The sequence below is a fragment of the Theropithecus gelada genome, chromosome 12, assembly GCF_003255815.1.
Source record: "Theropithecus gelada isolate Dixy chromosome 12, Tgel_1.0, whole genome shotgun sequence".
Lineage (NCBI taxonomy): Eukaryota > Metazoa > Chordata > Mammalia > Primates > Cercopithecidae > Theropithecus > Theropithecus gelada.
In genome coordinates this window covers 27,872,047-27,891,640 of record NC_037680.1, presented here as the reverse complement: position 1 = coordinate 27,891,640, position 19,594 = coordinate 27,872,047, and the positions used below count along the sequence as shown (strand labels likewise).

Genomic DNA, 19,594 nt, shown 5'->3' with positions numbered 1-19,594 from the left:
CTCATGGAGAGGAATGAAAGGGGCAAGTGAATACTGCACCTTCAACTGAAATAATCCAGGTAGTCACATGGGGACTAATCAGGGAAACAGCTCGACCCACAGGGAGCGAGGAAAAGCAGGGTGGCGCGACGGCCCATCTGGGAGCAACACGAGCCAAGGGAACCCCCATCCCCAGCCAAGGGAAGTGATGAGTGATTATGCGACCCAGGGAAACAACGCTTCTCCCACGGATCTTTGCAACCCGGAGATCAGGAGATCCCCTTGTGAGTCCACGCCACCAGGGCCTTGGGTCCAACACACTGAGCTGCGTGGAGTCTCAGCAGAGCAGCTGTTTAGGCATGCATAGAGACCCAGGAGCTTTATATACTCCAGTCCTGGGATCTCCAACCAACGTGTCTGCAACTCAGACAAGGCAGGCGGTTCACATACACCCCAAGGGAGGGGGTAGAATCCAGAAAGTTGAGCAGCCTTGTTCTGTGGGCCCACTTCCACGATACCTCACAAGATAAGACCCACTGGCTTGGAATTCGAAGCAGCCACCAGCAATAGGCTGTGCGGAGAGGCCAGCACCATCTCTGCTGTTTGGTCAACACAGCTGTTACAGCCTGCGGACCCTGGAGAGTCCAAATGATCTGGACTAGAAAGGGTCCCCCCAGTAGCACAACACAGCGGCTTTGCAAGATAGTGACCAGATTGCTTTTTTAAGTGGAGCTCAGATCCATTCCTCCTCACTGGGTGGGACCTCCCAGCCAGGCCCTCCAGCCATGACCTGACAGAGCTCTTACCTTTCTTACCTGTCCCTGGGACAAAGTGTCCAGGAGAGGGGAGGGCTGCTACCTGGGCAGAGGCAGTTCCCTAACATGACACAGCCGTTTTTTTAAGGCATGGCCAGACTGATTCTGTAAGCAGAACCCCCAATCCACTCCTCCTTGTGGGGCGGGTCCTCCCAGCCAGAGCCTGTAGTCACCACCCATGTTCTATGGGCCGAAAGAGCTCCAATTTCTCCCTGGGATGGAGTGCCTGAGGAGTGGGGCAGGCTGCCACCTTAGCCGTTCGGGCTCCTCAGTCAGTTCAGCCAGTGGGGTTTGCAGGTTTGCAGAGCCCAGATCAAATGGTGGCTAAAGGGATCACCAACACAGCAGAGCTGCTATAACAAAAAGCAGCCAAACTGTTGCTTTAAGTGGGTCCCTGATCCCATTCCTCCTAACCGAGTGAAACCTCCCAACTGGGGTCTCCAACCACCTCCTACAGGCACGTTCAGGTGGCAATAGGTCAGTATCCTCCTGGGATGGCGCTTCCAGACATCTTTGCTGTTTTGTAGCCTTCACTGGTGATACCTCCAGGTACAGGAAGAACCAGAGCAAATGGGGTTTGGAGTGGACCTCCAGCAAACTGCAGCAGCCCTACAGAAGCGTGACCAGATTATTAAAAGAAAAACAAACAGAAAACAACAACAAAGAAAAACCACAAAATACCTACCCAAAGGTCAGCAACCTCAAAGATCAAACGTAGATAAGCCCACAAAGATGAGAAAGAATCAATGCAAAAACACTGAAAACTCAAAAGGTCAGAGTGTCCTTTTCCTCCAAATGACCACAACATCTCTCAAGCAAGGGCTCAGAACTGGGCTGACACTGAGATGGCTGAAATGACAGAAGTAGGCTTCAGAAGGTCGGTAATAATGAAGTTCACTGAGCTAAAAGAACATGTTTTAACCCAATGCAAAGTAGCTGAGAATCATGGTAAAACTATGCAGGAGGTGATAACCAGAATAGCCAGTTTAGAGAGGAAGACAAATGACCTGACGGAGTTAAAAAACACGACATGAGAACTTCACAATGCAATCACAAGAATTAATAGCAGAACAGACCAAGGAGAGGAAAGAATCTCAGAGCTGGAAGACTGGCTTTCTGAATTAAGACAAGCAGACGAGACTAGAGAAAAAAGAAGGAAATGGAATGAACAAAACCTCTGAGAAATATGGGATTATGTAAACAGACTGAATCTACAACTGATTGGGTTACCTAAAAGTGATGAGGAGAGTTGGAACCAAGTTTAAAAACGTACTTCAGGATACCATTCAGGAGAACTTCCCCAACTTACCAAGAGAGGCCAACATTCAAATTCAGGAAATGCAGAGAACCCCAGTAAGATACTCCATGAGAAGATCATCCCCAAAACACATAATCATCAGATTCTCCAAAGTCAAAATGAAAGAAAAAATATTAAGAGCAGCCAGAGAGAAGGGCCAGGTCACCTACAAGGGGAAGCCCATCAGACTAACGGACCCCTCAATGGAAATCCTACAAACCAGAAGAGACTGGGGATCAATATTCAACATTCTTAAAGAAAAGAATTTCCATCCCAGAATGTCATATTGGGCCAAACTAAGCTTCATAAGTAAAGGAGAAATAAGATCCTTTTCAGACAAGCAAATGCTGAGGGAATTCATCATCATCAGGCCTGCCTTGCAAGAGCTCCTGAAGGAAGCACTAAATATGGAAAGGAAAAACAGTCACCAGTCGCTACAAAAACACACTGAAGTACACAGACCAGCCCCAATGAAGCAAGCATATAAACAAGTCTGCAAAATAACCAGCTAGCATGATGACAGAATCAAATCCACACATAACAATTCTATCTTTAAATGTAAATAGACTAACTGCCCCAATTAAAAGACACAGAATGGCAAGCTGGATAAAGAATCAAGACCCATTGGTATGCTATCTTCAAGGGACCCATCTCACATGCAAAGACACACATAGGCTCAAAATAAAGAGACTGGAGACAATTTACTAAGCAAATGGAAAACAGAACGAAGCAGGGGTTGCAATCCTAGTTTTCGATAAAACAGACTTTAAATCAACAAAGATCAAGAAAGACAAAGAAGGGCATGACGTAATGGTAAAACGTTCAATTCCACAAGAACAGCTAACTAATCTAAATATATATGTGCCCAATACTGGAGCACCCAGATTCATAAAGCAAGTTCTTAGAGATCTTCAACGAGACTTAGACTCCCACGCAATAATAGTGGGAGACTTCAACACCCCTACTGAAAATATTAGATCACAGAGAAAGACAATTAAAAGATATTCAGGACCTGAACTCAGCTCTGGATAAAGTAGACCTGACAAATACCTATAGAACTCTCCACCCAAAAACAACAGAATATACATTATTCTCATCGCTGCACGGCACTTAATTGAGTAAAATTGATCATGTAATCGGAAGTAAAACACTCCTCAGCAAATGCAAAAGAACTGAAAAAATAACAAACAGTCTCTCAGACCACAGCGCAACCAAATTAGAACTCAAGATTAAGAAATTCACTCAAAACCGCACAACTAACTACATGGAAACTGAACAACCTGCTCCCGAATCACTCTTGGGTAAATAATGAAATTAAGGCAGAAATCGAGAATTTCTTTGAAACTAATGAGAACAAAGATACAATGTACCAGAATCTCTGGGATGTAGCTAAAGCAGTGTTAAGCGGGGAATTTATAGCACTAAATGCCCACATCTAGAAGCTAGAAAGATCTCAAGTTAACAATCTAACAATACAACTAAAAGAATTAGAGGACCAAGGACAAACAGATCCCAAAGCTAGTAGTAGACAAGAAATAGTATCAGAGCTGAACTGAAGTAGAAAGAAGAAAAACTCTTCCAAAAAAAAAAAAAAAAAAAAAAAAAAACCAATGAATCCAGGAGTTGGTTTTTTTTTTTTTTGAAATTAATAAGATAGACCACTAGCTAGGCTAATAAAGAAGAGAGAACAGAAGCATTCCGCCGCCGGCTTTGCTATGGCAGTTATTCCCCCAGATTCCTGGCAGCCACCCAACGTTTACTTGGAGACCAGCATGGGAATCATTGTGCTGGAGCTGTACTGGAAGCATGCTCCAAAGACCTGTAAGAACTTTGCTGAGGTGGCTCGTCGAGGTTACTACAATGGCACAAAATTCCGCAGAATTATCAAAGACTTCATGATCCAAGGAGGTGACCCAACAGAGACAGGTCGAGGTGGTGCATCTATCTATGGCAAACAGTTTGAAGATCAACTTCATCCAGACTTGAAATTCACGGGGGCTGGAATTCTCACAATGGCCAATGCGGGGCCAGACACTAATGGCAGCCAGTTCTTTGTGACCCTTGCCCCCACCCAGTGGCTCGATGGCAAACACACCATTATTGGCCGAGTGTGCCAGAGCATAGGAATGGTGAATCACGTGGGAATGGTAGAAACAAACTCCCAGGACCGCCCTGTGGATGATGTGAAGATCACTAAGGCATACCCTTCTGGGTAGACTTGCTACCCTCTTGAGCAGCTCTTCTGAGATAGCCCCAGTGGACCAGCTTCCAAATGACATAGAATGACATGTAATGCTAAATTTCATTTTGGCTTTGCAAATCATGAAGCTTAGGAGGCCTGGGGTCTTGGGTGAGTTAGAGATGGAAGTACATTTTAATAGGATGCTTCTTTTCTCTTCCCCCAGTACCTAGGTTGCCAGAGCATTTGCACAAATGCCCCTGTTTAGGTGACTACTTACTACACATGACTCATAATGCTGCTTCTTGTGCATGTCTGCTCTGATATACTTCGAACAATGTAGCAGACACTGTCATTTCTCAGTGGTTTTGCCTAACCAAACTTCTTCCTAAGCAGATTTGTATTCTGGCCTATACTGCAGTCCTTGATTGTTGACAGCCACAGAATTCCAAACCAAGTAGTGTCTATCAGCCCTTTTAACTCTGTGCACACCCTATTTCAGTCTTACATTTGTTATTCTAGGAAATGTATGCATCTCTCTATATATTTTCCCTCTCAAAACCAGAACATCAACACTGCTGTTTCTGACACTTCAGACATCCCACGCAAAGCCACATTGAATTTTTGCCAAATAAAAAATGCATCCAACAATCAAGTTTCTAAGAAGGTGTCAAGTGGGGAATAATAATGTATAATAATCAAGACATTAATTTATTAAAAGGAAGCAGAAGCATTGACCATCTTTTTCCCAGAGAAGAGGAGAAATCTTTTTTTTTTTTTTTTTTTTTGAGACGGAGTCTGGCTCTGTCGCCCAGGCTGGAGTGCTGTGGCCGGATCTCAGCTCACTGCAAGCTCCGCCTCCCGGGTTTACGCCATTCTCCTGCCTCAGCCTCCGGAGTAGCTGGGACTACAGGAGCCCGCCACCTCGCCCGGCTAGTTTTTTGTATTTTTTAGTAGAGACGGGGTTTCACCGTGTTAGCCAGGATGGTCTCGATCTCCTGACCTCGTGATCCGCCCGTCTCGGCCTCCCAAAGTGCTGGGATTACAAGCTTGAGCCACCGCGCCCGGCCAAGAGGAGAAATCTGTAGTGAGCAAAGGACAGACCATGAATCCTCCTTAAGAAGTAGTCCTCTCAGAAAGGAGAAGCGCCACTCAAGTTCTTTTAACCCTAGACTTTAGAGAAATTAGGTCCGAGATTTTTATATGTTCAGTTGTTTATGTATAAAAATAACTTTCTGGATTTTGTGGGGAGGAGTAGGAGAGGAAGGAAGTTAATACCTATGTAATACATAGAAACTTCCAAAATAAAATGCCATTGATGGTTGAAAAAAAAAAAAAAGAGAGAACAAACAAATATAATCAAAAATGATAAGCGGGGTATCACCACTGACCCCACAGAAATACAACCAACCATCAGAGAACACTATAAACACCTTTATGTACATAAACTAGAAAATCTAGAAGAAATGGATAAATTCCTGGACACATACATCCTCCAAAGACTGAACTAGGAAGAAACTGAATCCGTAAATAGACCAATAATGAGTTCTAAAGTTGAAGCAGTAATAGTCTATCAACCAAAAAAAGCCCAGGACCAGATGGATTCACAGCTAAATTATACCAGAGGTAAAAAGAAGAGCTGGTACCATTCCTACTGAAACTGTTTCAAAAAACTGAAAAGGAGGGACTCCTCCCTAGTTCATTCTATAAGGCCTGCATCATCCTGATACCAAAACCTGGCAGAGATAAAACAAAAAAGAAAACTTCAGGCTAACATCTTTGGTGAACCTTGATGCAAAACTCTTCAACAAAATACTGGCAGACTGAATCCAGCAGCACATCAAAAACCTTATCTACCACAATCAAGCAGACTTCATGCCCGGGATGCAAGGATGGTTCAATATATGCAAATTAATAAATGTGATTCATCACCTAAACAGAACTCAAGACAAAAAAATACATGATTATCTCAATAGATAGAGAAAAGGTCTTCAATAAAATTTAACATCCCTTCATGTATAAAAACTCTCAATAAACTAGGTATTCAAGGAACAAACTTCAAAATAGTAAGAGTCATATATGACAAACCCACAGCCAATAACATACTGATTGGGCAAAAGCTGGAAGCATTCCCCTTGAAAATCAGCAAAGACAAAGATTGCATGCCCTCTCTCACCACTCCTATTCAACACAGAATTGGAAGTTCTGGCCAGGGCAATCAGGCAAGGGAAAGAAATAAAGTGTATTCAAATAGAAAGAGAGGAAGTAAAATTATCTTTGTTTGCAGATAAAATGATTCTATTTCTAGAAAACCCCATTGTCTCAGCCCAAAAGCTTCTTAAGCCTATAAGCAACTTCAGCAAGTTTCACGATATAAAATGAATGTGCAAAAATTGTTGACCTTCCTATACACCAATAATAAGCAGAGAGCCAAATCACGAATGAACTCACATTCACAATCGCCACACACACAAAAAAAATACCTGGAAATACAGCTAATAAGGGAAGTGAGGGACCTCCTCAAGGAGAACTATAAACCACTGCTCAAAGAAATCAGAGAGGACACAAATAAATGGAAAAACATTCCATGTTCATGGGTGGGAAGAATCAATATTGTGAAAATGGTCACAATGCCCAAAACAATTTATAGATTCAATGCTATTCCCATTAAACTACCATTGGCATTCTTCACAGAATTAGAAGAAACTATTTTAAAATTCATATGGAACCAAAAAAGAGCCTGAGTAGCCAAGACAATCCTAAGCAAAAAGAACAAACCTGGAGGCATCATACTACCTAACTTCAAACTATGCTACAAGGCTACAGTAACCAAAACAGTATGATATTGGTACAAGAACAGACACACAGACGAGAACCCAGAAATACGATCACATACATACAACCATCTGACCTCCAACAAGCCTGACAAAAACAATGGGGAAAGAATTCCCTATTTAATAAATGGTGCTGGGAGAACTGGCTAGCCATATGCAGAAAACTGAAACTGGACCCCTTCCTTATACCAAAAACAAAAATCAATTCAAGATGATTAAAGATTTAAATGGAAAATCCAAAACTATAAAAACTCTAGAAGAAAATCTATGCAATACCATTCAGGATATAGGCATGAGCGAAGATTTCATGATAAAGATACCAAAAGCAACTGCCACAAAAGCAAAACTTGACAATTGGAATCTCATTAAACTAAAGAGCTTCTGCACAGCAAAAGAAACTATCACCAGAGTAAACAGACAACCTACAGAATGAGAGAAACTTTTTGCAATTTACCCATCTGACAAAGATATAATATCCAGCATCTACAAGGAACTTAAACAAATTTACCAGAAAAAACCCCATTAAAAGTGATCAAAGGACATGAACAGACACTTCTCCAAAGAAGACATTCATGCGGGCAACAAACATGAAAAGAAGCTCAACATCACTGATCATTAAAGAAATGCAAATCAAAACCACAATGAGATACTATCTCACACCAGTCAGAATGGCGATTATTAAAATGTCAAAAAACAACAGATGCTGGCGAGGTTGTGGAGAAAAAGGAACACTTTTACACTGTTGGTGGGAGTGTAAATTAGTTCAACCATTGTGGAAAACAGTGTGGCAATTCCTCAAAGACCTAGAGACAGAATTACCATTTGACTCAGCAATCCCATTACTTGGTATATACTCAAAGGAATATAAATCATTCTATTATAAAGATACATGAATCCATGTTCACTGCAGCACTATTCACAATACCAAAGACATGGAATCAACCTAAATGCCCATCGATGACAGACTAACGCAAATGTGGTACATGTACACCACAGAATATTATGCGGCCAAAAAAAGGAATGAGATCATGTCTTCTGCAGGGACATGAATGGAGCTGGAAGCCATTATCCTTAGCAAACTAACACAGGAACAGAAAATCAAATACTGCATGTTCTCACTTAGAAGTGGGAGCTGAATGATAAGAACACATGGGGGTGGGAGGAGGGAGAGCATCTGGAAGAATAGCTAATGGATGCTGGGCTTAATACCCAGGTGATGGGATGATCTGTGCAGCTAATCACCATGGCACGTGTTTAACTATGTAAGAAACCTGCACATCCTGCACATGTACCCCTGAACTTAAAATCAAGAAATAAAAAAGAAACATTCTGACAAACGCATCTGTCAGATGATTTCATTCATTGTGGGAACATCACAGAGTGTACTTACACAAACCTAATGGTACAACCTACTACACACCTATGCTATATGCTGTAGCCTATTGTTCCCAGGCTACAAATATGTAGAGCATGCTAGTGTAGGCAACTGTGAACTAATGGGAAGTATCTTTGTATCTAAACATTAAACATGGATAAGGTACAGTAGAACTATAGTATAAAAGATAAAAAATGGTATACACTGTACAGAGCACACCATAAATATAGCTTACAGGATGACAAGTTGCCTGGGTAAGTTGAGGGGTGACTGAATGTAAAGGCTTAGGACATTACACTGTTGTAGACTATACTCAGGCTACACTAAACTTAAAAAAAAATTTTTTCTTTAATAATAAATTAAACAGCTTACTGTACTTTTTCCCTTTATAAACTTTTACCTTTTTCAACTTTTTGTCTCTTTAATAACACAGCTTAAAACAGTATACAGCTGTACAAAATATTTTCTCTAAATTCTTATTCTATAAGCTTTTTCTTATTTGTAAATTTTTTGTGTCAAAAACTAAGACATAAACACACCCATTAGCCTAGGCCTACACTGGGTCAGGATCATCATTATCACTGTCTTCCATGTCTACATCTTGTCCCACTGCAAGCTCTTCAGGGGCAATAACCTGCATGAAGCTATTATCTCCTATAATAATGTCTTCTGAAATACCTCCTGAAGGACCTAAGGCTAGAAGTACTTTCTAAAATAATGATTAAAAAGTATAGAATAGTAAATACATAAGCTAGTAACATATTTATTATCATTATCAAGTATTAGTACTGTGAATAATCGTTATTTATTCATTTATTGAGACAGGGTCTCCCTATGTTGCCCAGGCTGGTCTCAAACTCCTTGGCTCAAGGGACCTTCCTGCCTCACGCCTCCCAAAGTGCTAGGATTACGGGTATGAGCCACCATGGCACCAGGCCAGCATGCTATACTTTTCCTTTTCCATTTTTAGACAGGATCTCACAATGTTGCCCAGAGTGGAGTACAGTGGCGTGATCATGCTTCACTGTAACCACAAACTCCTAGTCTCAAGTAATCCTCCTGCTTCAGCCTACCGGGTAGCTAGGACTATAGGAATATATCACCACACCTGGCTATTGTTTTCATTTTTTGTAGAGACGGAGTCTCTGCCCAGGCTGGTCTCCAACTCCTGGCCCCAAGCAATCTTCCAGCCTCAACCTCCCAAAGTGTTGGGATTACAGGTGTGACCCACCACACCTGGCCTATATGTGCTATACTTTTATATGACTGGCAATGCAGATTTGTTTACACCAGCATCACCACAAACGTCTAAGTAATGCACTGTTCTACAACATTCCAATGGCTATGACATCACTAAGCAATAAGAATTTTTCAGTTCCATTATAATTGTATATGTAGTTCATCGCTGATCAAAACATTGTTATGTGGCACATTGTGTGTGTGTCTGTGTGTCAAATGAATGAGAGCAATGATTATGAGGGACAGAAAGGAGGAATTTGAAACTTTTTATTATAAAGTACTTGTACAACCTGTGAAGCATTATAGTGCTACTTGCAAGTGGCCTTGGATTAACTGTAAATGTACAGTGTAAATTCTAGGGCACACACATACACACACACACACACACAAAGAAACAGTATGATAGATACGCTAAGAAAGGAGAGAAAATAGAGAAAATAGAAGCATAAAATTCTTAATTAAAAGCACAAAAAGTGTGGAAGACAAAACCAGAAACAAAGACCAAGGGCAACATATAGAAAACATTAACAAATATGGTAGATATTAATTAACCCAAGGAAATCAATAATCACTTTAAATATCAATGGTCTAAATACACCAACTGAAAGAGATGATCAGAGTGGAACAAAAACAAGACCCAAATTGTTATCTATAAGAAACCCACTTAAAATACAGACACACACAGATTAAAGTAAAGGAACAGAGAAAGATACACCATGCTTACACCAATCAAAACAAAGCCAGAGTAGCTATAATCACTTCAGACAGAGCAGACCTCACAGCAAGGAAAGTTATTAGGGATGAAGAGGCACATTACATAACGATAAGAGTTAATACTCCAAGAAGATATAACAATCCTTAATGTGTATATGCCTAACAACAGAGCAACAAACTATGTGAGGCAAAAATTGATAGAACTGCTAGGAAAAACAGATGAATCCGCTTTTGTAGTTGGGAATTTTAATAGCCTTCTATCAGAAATGGACGGATACAGCAAGCAAAAAATCAGTAAGGACATACTCAAACTCAACAGCATCAGTCAACTGATCTAATTGGCATTTATAAAATACTGCACACAAAAAGAGCAGAACACACATTTTCTAAAACTCACATGGAAACATTCACCAGAAAGACCACATTCTAAACCACCAAAAAAATAATAAATTTTATGAGAGTAGAAATGATATAAAATGTGTCCTAAGATCACAAAGGAACTAAAATAGAAATGAATAAACAAAAATATAGCTGGAAAATCCCAAAATACTTAGAATCCCAAGTATTTTAAATATGTTATTTAAAATAATACACGGATCGAAGAAAAAATCTCAAAAGAAATTTTAAAATATTCTGAACTGATTGAAAACAAAAATGGAACACCAAAATTTGTGGGACAGAGAAAAGTAGTGCTTAGAGAAAAATTTATAGGACTGACTGCCTATATTAGGAAAGAAGATCTAAAATCAATCATCTAAGTTTCCATTTTAGAAAACTAGAAGAGCAAATGAAATCCAAAGTAAGCAAAATAAGAAAAAAAAAGGAGAAATTAATCAAACTGAAAGCAGGAAATCAATAGAAAAAAAACAATAAAACCCAAAGCTGATTATTTAAAAAGATCAATAAAATCAATAAGTCTCTACCCAGTCTAAGACACCTGGATGTCAGTGGAGGAGTGTGTGTGTGTGTGTGTGTGTGTCTCCAGTCTAAGACACCTGGATGTCAGTGGAGGAACGTGTGTGTGTGTGCGCGTGCGCATGCACGCATGCACGGATACAGGAGGTATCATGGGAACTCTCTATTTTTTGAGATGGGGTCTCACTCTGTTGTCCAGGCTACAGTGCAGTGATACGACCATAACTCATTGCAGCCTCAAACTCCTGGGCTCAAGTGATCTTCCTGCCGCAGCCTCACAAGTAGCTGGGACCACGAGCATGCACCACCACGGCCAGCTAACTTGTGCTGAGATTACATGCGTGAACCATCTCACCCGGCAGAACTCTAATTTTTGCTTAATTTGGCTAAACCTAAAGTTGCTCTAAAATATAAAGCACATTAGTTTTTTAAAATTATATATACACACTGATTTTAACTATAAACAAATATATATTTGGGCCAAAAAAGTATACTCATTAAACAGAAATATATTAAAATAAATTATTTAAAATGTCATTTATTAAATAAAATGTATTAATTTTAAAATTTAGAAAATAGAAATCCTTTTGTTTCAAGCCTCTTTTAAATTTAAAAAATTATACTTTCATAATGCATGAAAACTAGAAAGAAAAAAATTTCCATCATTTGGTTAATCATGTATCTCTCCAAAGACACTACAGCTACAATGTCATTCAGCTCATAAGCCCAGTGATATTACTCTGAAAGAAATAACACTCATCTGAACAAACATCTGGGAAATATCTTCTAAAATTTCAGTTACGAAATCTCATTGCTAACCTTCATAACTTCATATCTTAACACAGTTCAACATAATTTACATAATTAAGTTTAAATAGTGTTTTGTTTTGTTTTGTTTTTTGCTATGATTTCGAGCTAAAGCTACTTTCACAGGCCTCTCAGGCGTTTGCTTTTGTAAGTATCAAGTTGAACTCATATTAATGATCAACTAACTGCCTTTGCTACACGTCTCCCTTCAAAGAGAAAAGTGAATTATATATATATTTTTTATTATTATTATACTTTAAGTTCTAGGGTACATGTGCACATGTAGGTTTGTTACATATGTACACATGTGCCATGTTGGTTTGCTGCACCCATTAACTTGTCATTTACATTAGGTTTTTCTCCTAATGCTATCCCTCCCCCAGTCCCCCACCCCACAACACAACTGGGGTGTGATGTTCCCCGCTCTGTGTCCAAGTGTTCTCATTGCTCAATTTCCACCTATAAGTGAGAACATGCAGTGTTTGGTTTTCTGTCCTTGCAATAGTTTGTTCAGAATGATGGTTTCCAGCTTCATCCATGTCCCCACAAAGGACATGAACCTGTCCTTTTTTATGGATGCATACTATTCCATGGTGTATATGTGACACACTTTCTTTATCCAGTCTATCATTGATGGACATTTGGGTTGGTTCCAAGTCTTTGCTATTGTGAATAGTGCCGCAATAAACATACATATGCATGTGTCTTTATAGTAGCATGATTTATAATCCTTTGGGTATATACTCAGTAATGGGATCGCTGGGTCAAATAGTATTTCTAGTTATAGATCCTTGAGGAATCGCCACACTGTCTTCCATAATAGTTGAACTAGTTTAAACTCCCACCAACAGTGTAAAAGCTTTCCTATTTTTCCACATCCTCTCCAGTACCTGTTGTTTCCTGACTTTTTAATGATGGCCATTCTAACAGGTGTGAGATGATATCTCACTGTGGTTTTGACTGACATTTCTCTGATGACCAATGATGAACATTTTTTCATGTGCCTGTTGGCTGCATAAGTGTCTTCTTTTGAAAAGTGTCTGTTCATATCCTTTGCCCACTTTTTGATGGGGTTGATTTTTTTCTTGTAAATTTGATTATATTCTTTGTTGATTCTGGATATTAGCCCTTTGTAAGATGGGTAGATTGCAAAAATCTTCTCCTATTCTGTAGGTTGCCTGTTCACTCTGATGGTAGTTTCTTTTGCTGTGCAGAAGCTCGTTAGTTTAATTAGATCCCATTTGCCAATTCTGGCTTTTGTTGCCATTGCTTTTGGTGTTTTAGACATGAAGTCCTTGCCCATGCCTATGTCCTACATGGTATTGCGTAGGTTTTCTTCTACGGTTTTTATGGTTTTAGGTCTAACATTTAAGTCACTAATCCATCTTGAATTAATTTTTGTATAAGATGTAAGGAAGGAATCCAGTTTCAGCTTTCTATATATGGCTGGCCAGTTCACCCAGCACCATTTATTAAATAGGGAATCCTTTCCCCATTTCTTCTTGTTTTTGTCAGGTTTGTCAAAGATCAGATGGTTGTAGATGTGTGGTGTTATTTCTGAGGGCTCTGTTCTCTTCTGTTGGTATATATCTCTGTTTTGGTACCAGGACCATGCAGTTTTGGTTACTGTAGCCTTGTAGCATAGTTTGAAGTCAGGTAGCGTGATGCCGCCAGCTTTGTTCTTTTGGCTTAGGATTGTCTTGGCAATGCGGGCTCTTTTTTGGTTCCTCATGAACTTTAGTTTTTTTCCAATTCTGTGAAGAAAGTCATTGGTAGCTTGATGGGAATGGCATTGAATCTATAAATTACCCTGGGCAGTATGGCCATTTTCACGATACTGATTCTTCCTACCCATGAGCATGGAATGTTTTTTCATTTGTTTGTGTCCTCTTTCATTTCACTGAGCAGTGGTTTGTAGTTCTCGTTGAAGAGGTCCTTCACATCCCTTGGAAGTTGGATTCCTAGGTATTTTCTTCTCTTTGAAGCAACTGTGAATGGGAGGTCACTCATGATTTGGCTGTTTGTCTTTTATTGGTGTATAAGAATGCTTGTGATTTTTGCACATTGATTTTGCTGAAGTTGCTTATCAGCTTAAGGAGATTTTGGGCTGAGATGATGGGGTTTTCTAAATATACAATCATGTCATCTGCAAACAGGGACAATTTGACTTTCTCTTTTCCTAACTGAATACCCTTTATTTCTTTCTGTTGCCTGATTGTCCTGGCCAGAACTTCCAACACTATGTTGAATAGGAGTTGTGAGAGAGGGCATCCCTGTCTTGTGCCAGTTTTCAAAGGGAATGCTTCCAGTTTTTGTCCATTCAGTATGATACTGACTGTGGGTTTGTCATAAATAGCTCTTACTATTTTGAGATACATTCCATCAATATCTAGTTTATAGAGAGTTTTTAGCATGAAGGGCTGTTGAATTTTGTCAAAGGTCTTTTCTGCATCTACTGAGATAATCATGTGTTTTTTGTCTTTGGTTCTGTCTATATGCTGGATTACGTTTATTGATTTGCATATGTTGAACCAGCCTTGCATCCCAGGGATGAAGGCAATTTGATTTTGGTGGATAAGCTTTTTGATGTGCTGCTGGATTCGGTTTGCCAGTATTTTATTGAGGATTTTCACATCAATGTTCATCAGGGATATTGGTCTAAAATTCTCTTTTTGTGTGTGTGTCTCTACCAGGCTTTGGTATCAGGATGATGCTGGCCTCATAAAATGAGTTATAGAGGATTCCCTCTTTTTCTGTTGATTGGAACAGTTTCAGAAGGGATAGTACCAGCTCCTCCTTGTACCTCTGGCAGAATTCAGCTGTGAATCTATCTGGTCCTGGACTTTTTTTGGTTGGTTGGCTATTAACTATTGCCTCAATTTCAGAGTCTGTTATTGGTCTATTTAACGATTCAACTTCTTCCTGGTTTAGTCTTCGGTGAGTGTATATATCCATTTCTTCTAGATTATCTAGTTTACTTGCATAGAGGTGTTTATAATATTCTCTGATGGTAGTTTGTATTTCTGTGGGGTCGGTGGTGATATCCCCTTTATCATTTTTTACTGCATCTATTTGATTCTTCTCTCTTTTCTTCTTTATTAGTCTTGTTAGCAGTCTATCAATTTTGTTAATCTTTTCAAAAAACCAGTTCCTGGATTCATTGATTTTTTTTGAAGGGTTTTTTGTGTCTCTATCTCCTTCAGTTCTGCTCTGATCTTAGTTATTTCTTGCCTTCTGCTAGCTTTTGAATTTCTTTGCTCTTGCTTCTCTAATTAATTGTGATGTTAGGGTGTCGATTTTAGATCTTTCCTGCTTTCTGTTGCGGGCATTTAGTGCTATGAATTTCCCTCTACACACTGCTTTAAATGTGTCCCAGAGATTCTGGTACGTTGTGTCTTTGTTCTCACTGGTTTCAAAGAACATCTTTATTTCTGCCTTCATTTCATTATGTACCCAGTAGTCATTCAGAAGCAGGTTGTTCAGTTTCCATGTTGTTATGCGGTTATGAGTGAGTTTCTTAATTCTGAGTTCTAATTTGATTGCACTGTGGTCCAAGAGACAGTTTGTTGTGATTTCTGTTCTTTTACCTTTGCTGAGGACTGCTTTACTTCCAACTATGTGGTCAATTTTTGAATAAGTGTGATGTGGTGCTGAGAAGAATGTATATTCTGTTGATTTGGGGTGGAGAGTTCTGTAGGTCTGCTTAGTGCAGAGCTGAGTTCAAGTTCTGGATATCCTTGTTAACTTTCTGTCTCGTTGATTTGTCTAATATTGACAGTGGGTTGTTAAAGTCTCCCATTATTATTGTGTGGGAGTCTAAGTCTCTTTTTAGGTCTCTTAGGACTTGCTTTATGAACCTGGGTGCTCCTGTATTGGGTGCATATATATTTAGGATAGTTAGCTCTTCTTGTTGAATTGATCCCTTTACCATTATGTAATGGCCTTGTCTCTTTTGATCTTTGTTGGTTTAAAGTCTGTTTTATCAGAGACTAGGATTGCAACCCCTGCTTTTTATCACTTTCCATTTGCTTGGTAGATCTTCCTCCATCCCTTTATTTTGAGCCTATGTGTGTCTCTGCATGTGAGATGGGTCTCCTGAATACAGGACACTGATGGGTCTTGACTCTTTATCCAATTTCCAGTCTGTGTCTTTAATTAGGTCATTTAACTCATTTACATTTAAGATTAATATTGTTATGCGTGAATTTGATCCTGTCATTATGATGTTAGCAGGTTATTTTGCCCATTAGTTGATGCAGTTTCTTCCTAGCATCTTTACAATTTGGCATGTTTTTGCAGTGGCTTGTACCAGTTACTCCTTTCCATGTTTAGTGCTTCCTTCACGAGTTCCTGTAAGGCTGTAAGGCAGGCCTGGTGGTGACAAAATCTCTCAGCATTTACTTGTCTGTAAAGGATTTTATTTCTCCTTCACTTATGAAGCTTAGTTTGGCTGGATATGAAATTCTGGGTTGGAAATTCGTTCTTTAAGAATGTTGAATATTGGCCCCCACTCTCTTCTGGCTTGTAGGGTTTCTGCCACGAGATCTGCTGTTAGTCTGATAGGCTTCCCTTTGTGGGTAACCTGACCTTTCTCTTTGGCTGCCCTTAGCATTTTTTTCTTCATTTCAACCTTGGTGAATCTGACAATTACATGTCTTGGAATTGCTCTTTTTGAGGAGTATCTCTGTGGTGTTCTTTGTATTTCCTGAATTTGAATGTTGGCTGTCTTGCTAGGGTGGGGATGTTCTCCTGGATAATTTCCTGAAGAGTGTTTTCCAGCTTGGTTCCATTCTCCCTGTCACTTTCAGGTACACCAATCTAACATAGATTTGGTCTTTTCACACAGTCCCGTATTTCTTGGAGGCTTCGTTAGTTTCTTTTTACTTTTTTCTCTAAATTTCTCACTTCATTTCATTCATTTGATCTTCAATCACTGATACCCTTTCTTCCACTTGATCAAATAGGCTACTGAAACTTGTGCATCCATCACGTAGTTCTCGTGCCATGGTTTTCAGCTCCATCAGGTCATTTAAGGTCTTCTCTACACTGTTTATTCTAGTTAGCCATTCGTCTAACCTTTTTTCAAGGTTTGTAGCTTCCTTGAGATGGGTTCAAACATCCTCCATTAGCTCAGAGAACTTTGTTATTACCGACTTTGTGAAGCCTACTCCTGTCAACTTGTCAGAGTCATTCCCTGTCCTGCTTTGTTCTGTCGCTGGCAAGGAGCTGCGATCCTTTGGAGGAGAAAGGGCGCTCTGGTTTTTAGAATTTTTCAGCTTTTCTGCTCTGGTTTCTCCCTATCTTTGTGGTTTTATCTACCTTCGGTCTTTGATGATAGTGACCTACAGACAGGGTTTTGGTGTGAATGTCCTTTTTGTTGATGTTGATACTATTCCTTTCTGTTTGTTAGTTTTCCTTCTAACAGTCAGGTCCCTCAGCTGCAGGTCTGTTGGAGTTTGCTGAAGGTCCACTCCAGACCCTGTTTGCCTGGGTATCACCAGCGGAAGCTGCAGAACAACAACTATTGCAGAACAGCAAATATTGCTGTCTGATCCTTCCTCTGGAAGCTTCGTCTCAGAGGGGCACCCGGTTTTATGAGGTGTCAGTCAGCCCGTACTGCGAGGTGTCTCCAAGTTAGGCTACACGGGGATCAGGGATTCACTTGAGGAGGTGGTCTGTCCGTTCTCAGAGTTCAAACACAGTGCTGGGAGAACCACTGCTCTCTTCAGAGCTCGGTTGGAAATGCAGAAATCACCCATCTTCTGCATTGATCATGCTGGGAGCTGTAGACCAGAGCTGTTCCTATTTGGCCATCTTGGAACCGTGAATCTGATATTCTAAAACTTATCATCACTCAATTACTGTTAGTAGGGAAAGTACTTTTAGGAGGGTTTCTTTTTTTTGTTTTGTTTTGTTTTTTTTTAAATAACTGTGCAGTAGTAAATATATAAAACGTAACATCTTACTTAAGGGTTAGAACCTATAGACAGCCCTAAGGTCAGATGTACTCTTTGGCCAGTTCACATAAATTAGGTGCTATCAAGGAATTATTATTAATTTGGTTACAATGGTACTGTGGTTATGCTGGGAAAAAGACACAAGTCCTTTTCTTTGAAAGATAAACAATGAAATATTTATGGGTGAAATAGTGTCTGGGATTTGTTTTACAATATATCACCAAAAAAAGTGTGAGGAATAAATAAAATATGAAGCTGATGGTTTGCTGACGGATACACGGGGTTCCCTGTACTATTCATTCCTTTACCTTAAAAATAAAAACACTCAAGCGAAATTAGTAAAAAAAAAAAAAAAAAAGAAAAAGAAAAAGAAAAAAGATAATACACATTAAAAATCCTTAATGTCACCAGGACATAGCTGGGAGCCTATGGTCCAGGTTAGAAGCGTAAGGCTTTCTGAGGCCACAATATGCAAAGCTAATTTGCCTCCAACTCTGGGCTAAGTTATATCCCTGTTGTTGTTCCAGTTCCTGAAAGGGACAAAAGAACACAACTTACAAATAAAGTTGGGAATATGGAGGAAGGATTCAGAGGCTAAATAAGTAAAAAATGTTGAGATATTTATCAATTAGTTTGGGGACATGCCACTTGATACTCACTGTGACTCATCAAGAACAGGGATTCTCAAATTTGAGTATATACCTACAATGCATGGTTTTTCCTTTTTCATTTTTTATTGTGTTGAAATACATATAACATAAAAGTACCCACAACTGTTTATAAGTGTGCAGTTCAGTGGTATTAAATATATTCATAATGTTGCATAATCACCACTATCTGTCTCCATAACGCTTTTCATCTTGTAAAACTGAAACTCTGTACCTATTAAACAATAACTCCCCATTTCTCCCTCCCCAGTCCCTAGCAACCACCTTTCTACTGTCTGTCTCTATGATTCTGACTATTCTAAGTACCTCAGATAATGACTTATTTCACTTGGCAAATGTCTAAAGGTTCATCCATATTGTAACCATGTGTCACTGCCTTCCTTTTTAAGGCTCAATAATATTCATTCTAAGTACATGCCACATTTTGCTTACCCATTCATCCAGTAATGAATAACTGTGTTACTTACATGTTTTAGCTTTTGTGAGCAATGCTGCTATGAACATGGTTACACAAATATCTCTGAGACCTTCTTTTCATTTGTCTGGGTATATACACAGAAATGGAATTGCTGGACCACATGGTAAGTCTATCTTCAATTTTTTGAGGGATCATCAAACTGTTTTCCATAGTGGCTATACCATTTACATTCCCAACAGTCCAAAAGAGTTCCAATTTCACCACATCCTTGCCAACACTTGTTATTTTCTGTTTTTGATAGTAGCCATTCTAAAGGGTATGAGGTGGTATGTTAACTGATTTTTGAATGGATTCAGTGGCTCATACCTGTAATCCCAACACTTTGGGGGTCCAAGGC

The 19,594-nt window shown here is 39.5% G+C and overlaps 1 protein-coding gene and 1 pseudogene across 3 annotated transcripts in view; one reads left to right on the top strand and one right to left on the bottom strand.

Annotated features, from left to right (window-relative positions):
- The window catches only part of EPC2 (enhancer of polycomb homolog 2), a 143,803-nt gene that overhangs the window by 67,539 nt on the left and 56,670 nt on the right, over positions 1-19,594 (bottom strand). The window lies entirely within an intron of this gene.
- LOC112636666 lies at positions 3,789-4,754 on the top strand (annotated as a pseudogene). The gene has a single exon (XR_003122215.1). The product of XR_003122215.1 is annotated as a peptidyl-prolyl cis-trans isomerase-like 1 pseudogene (transcript).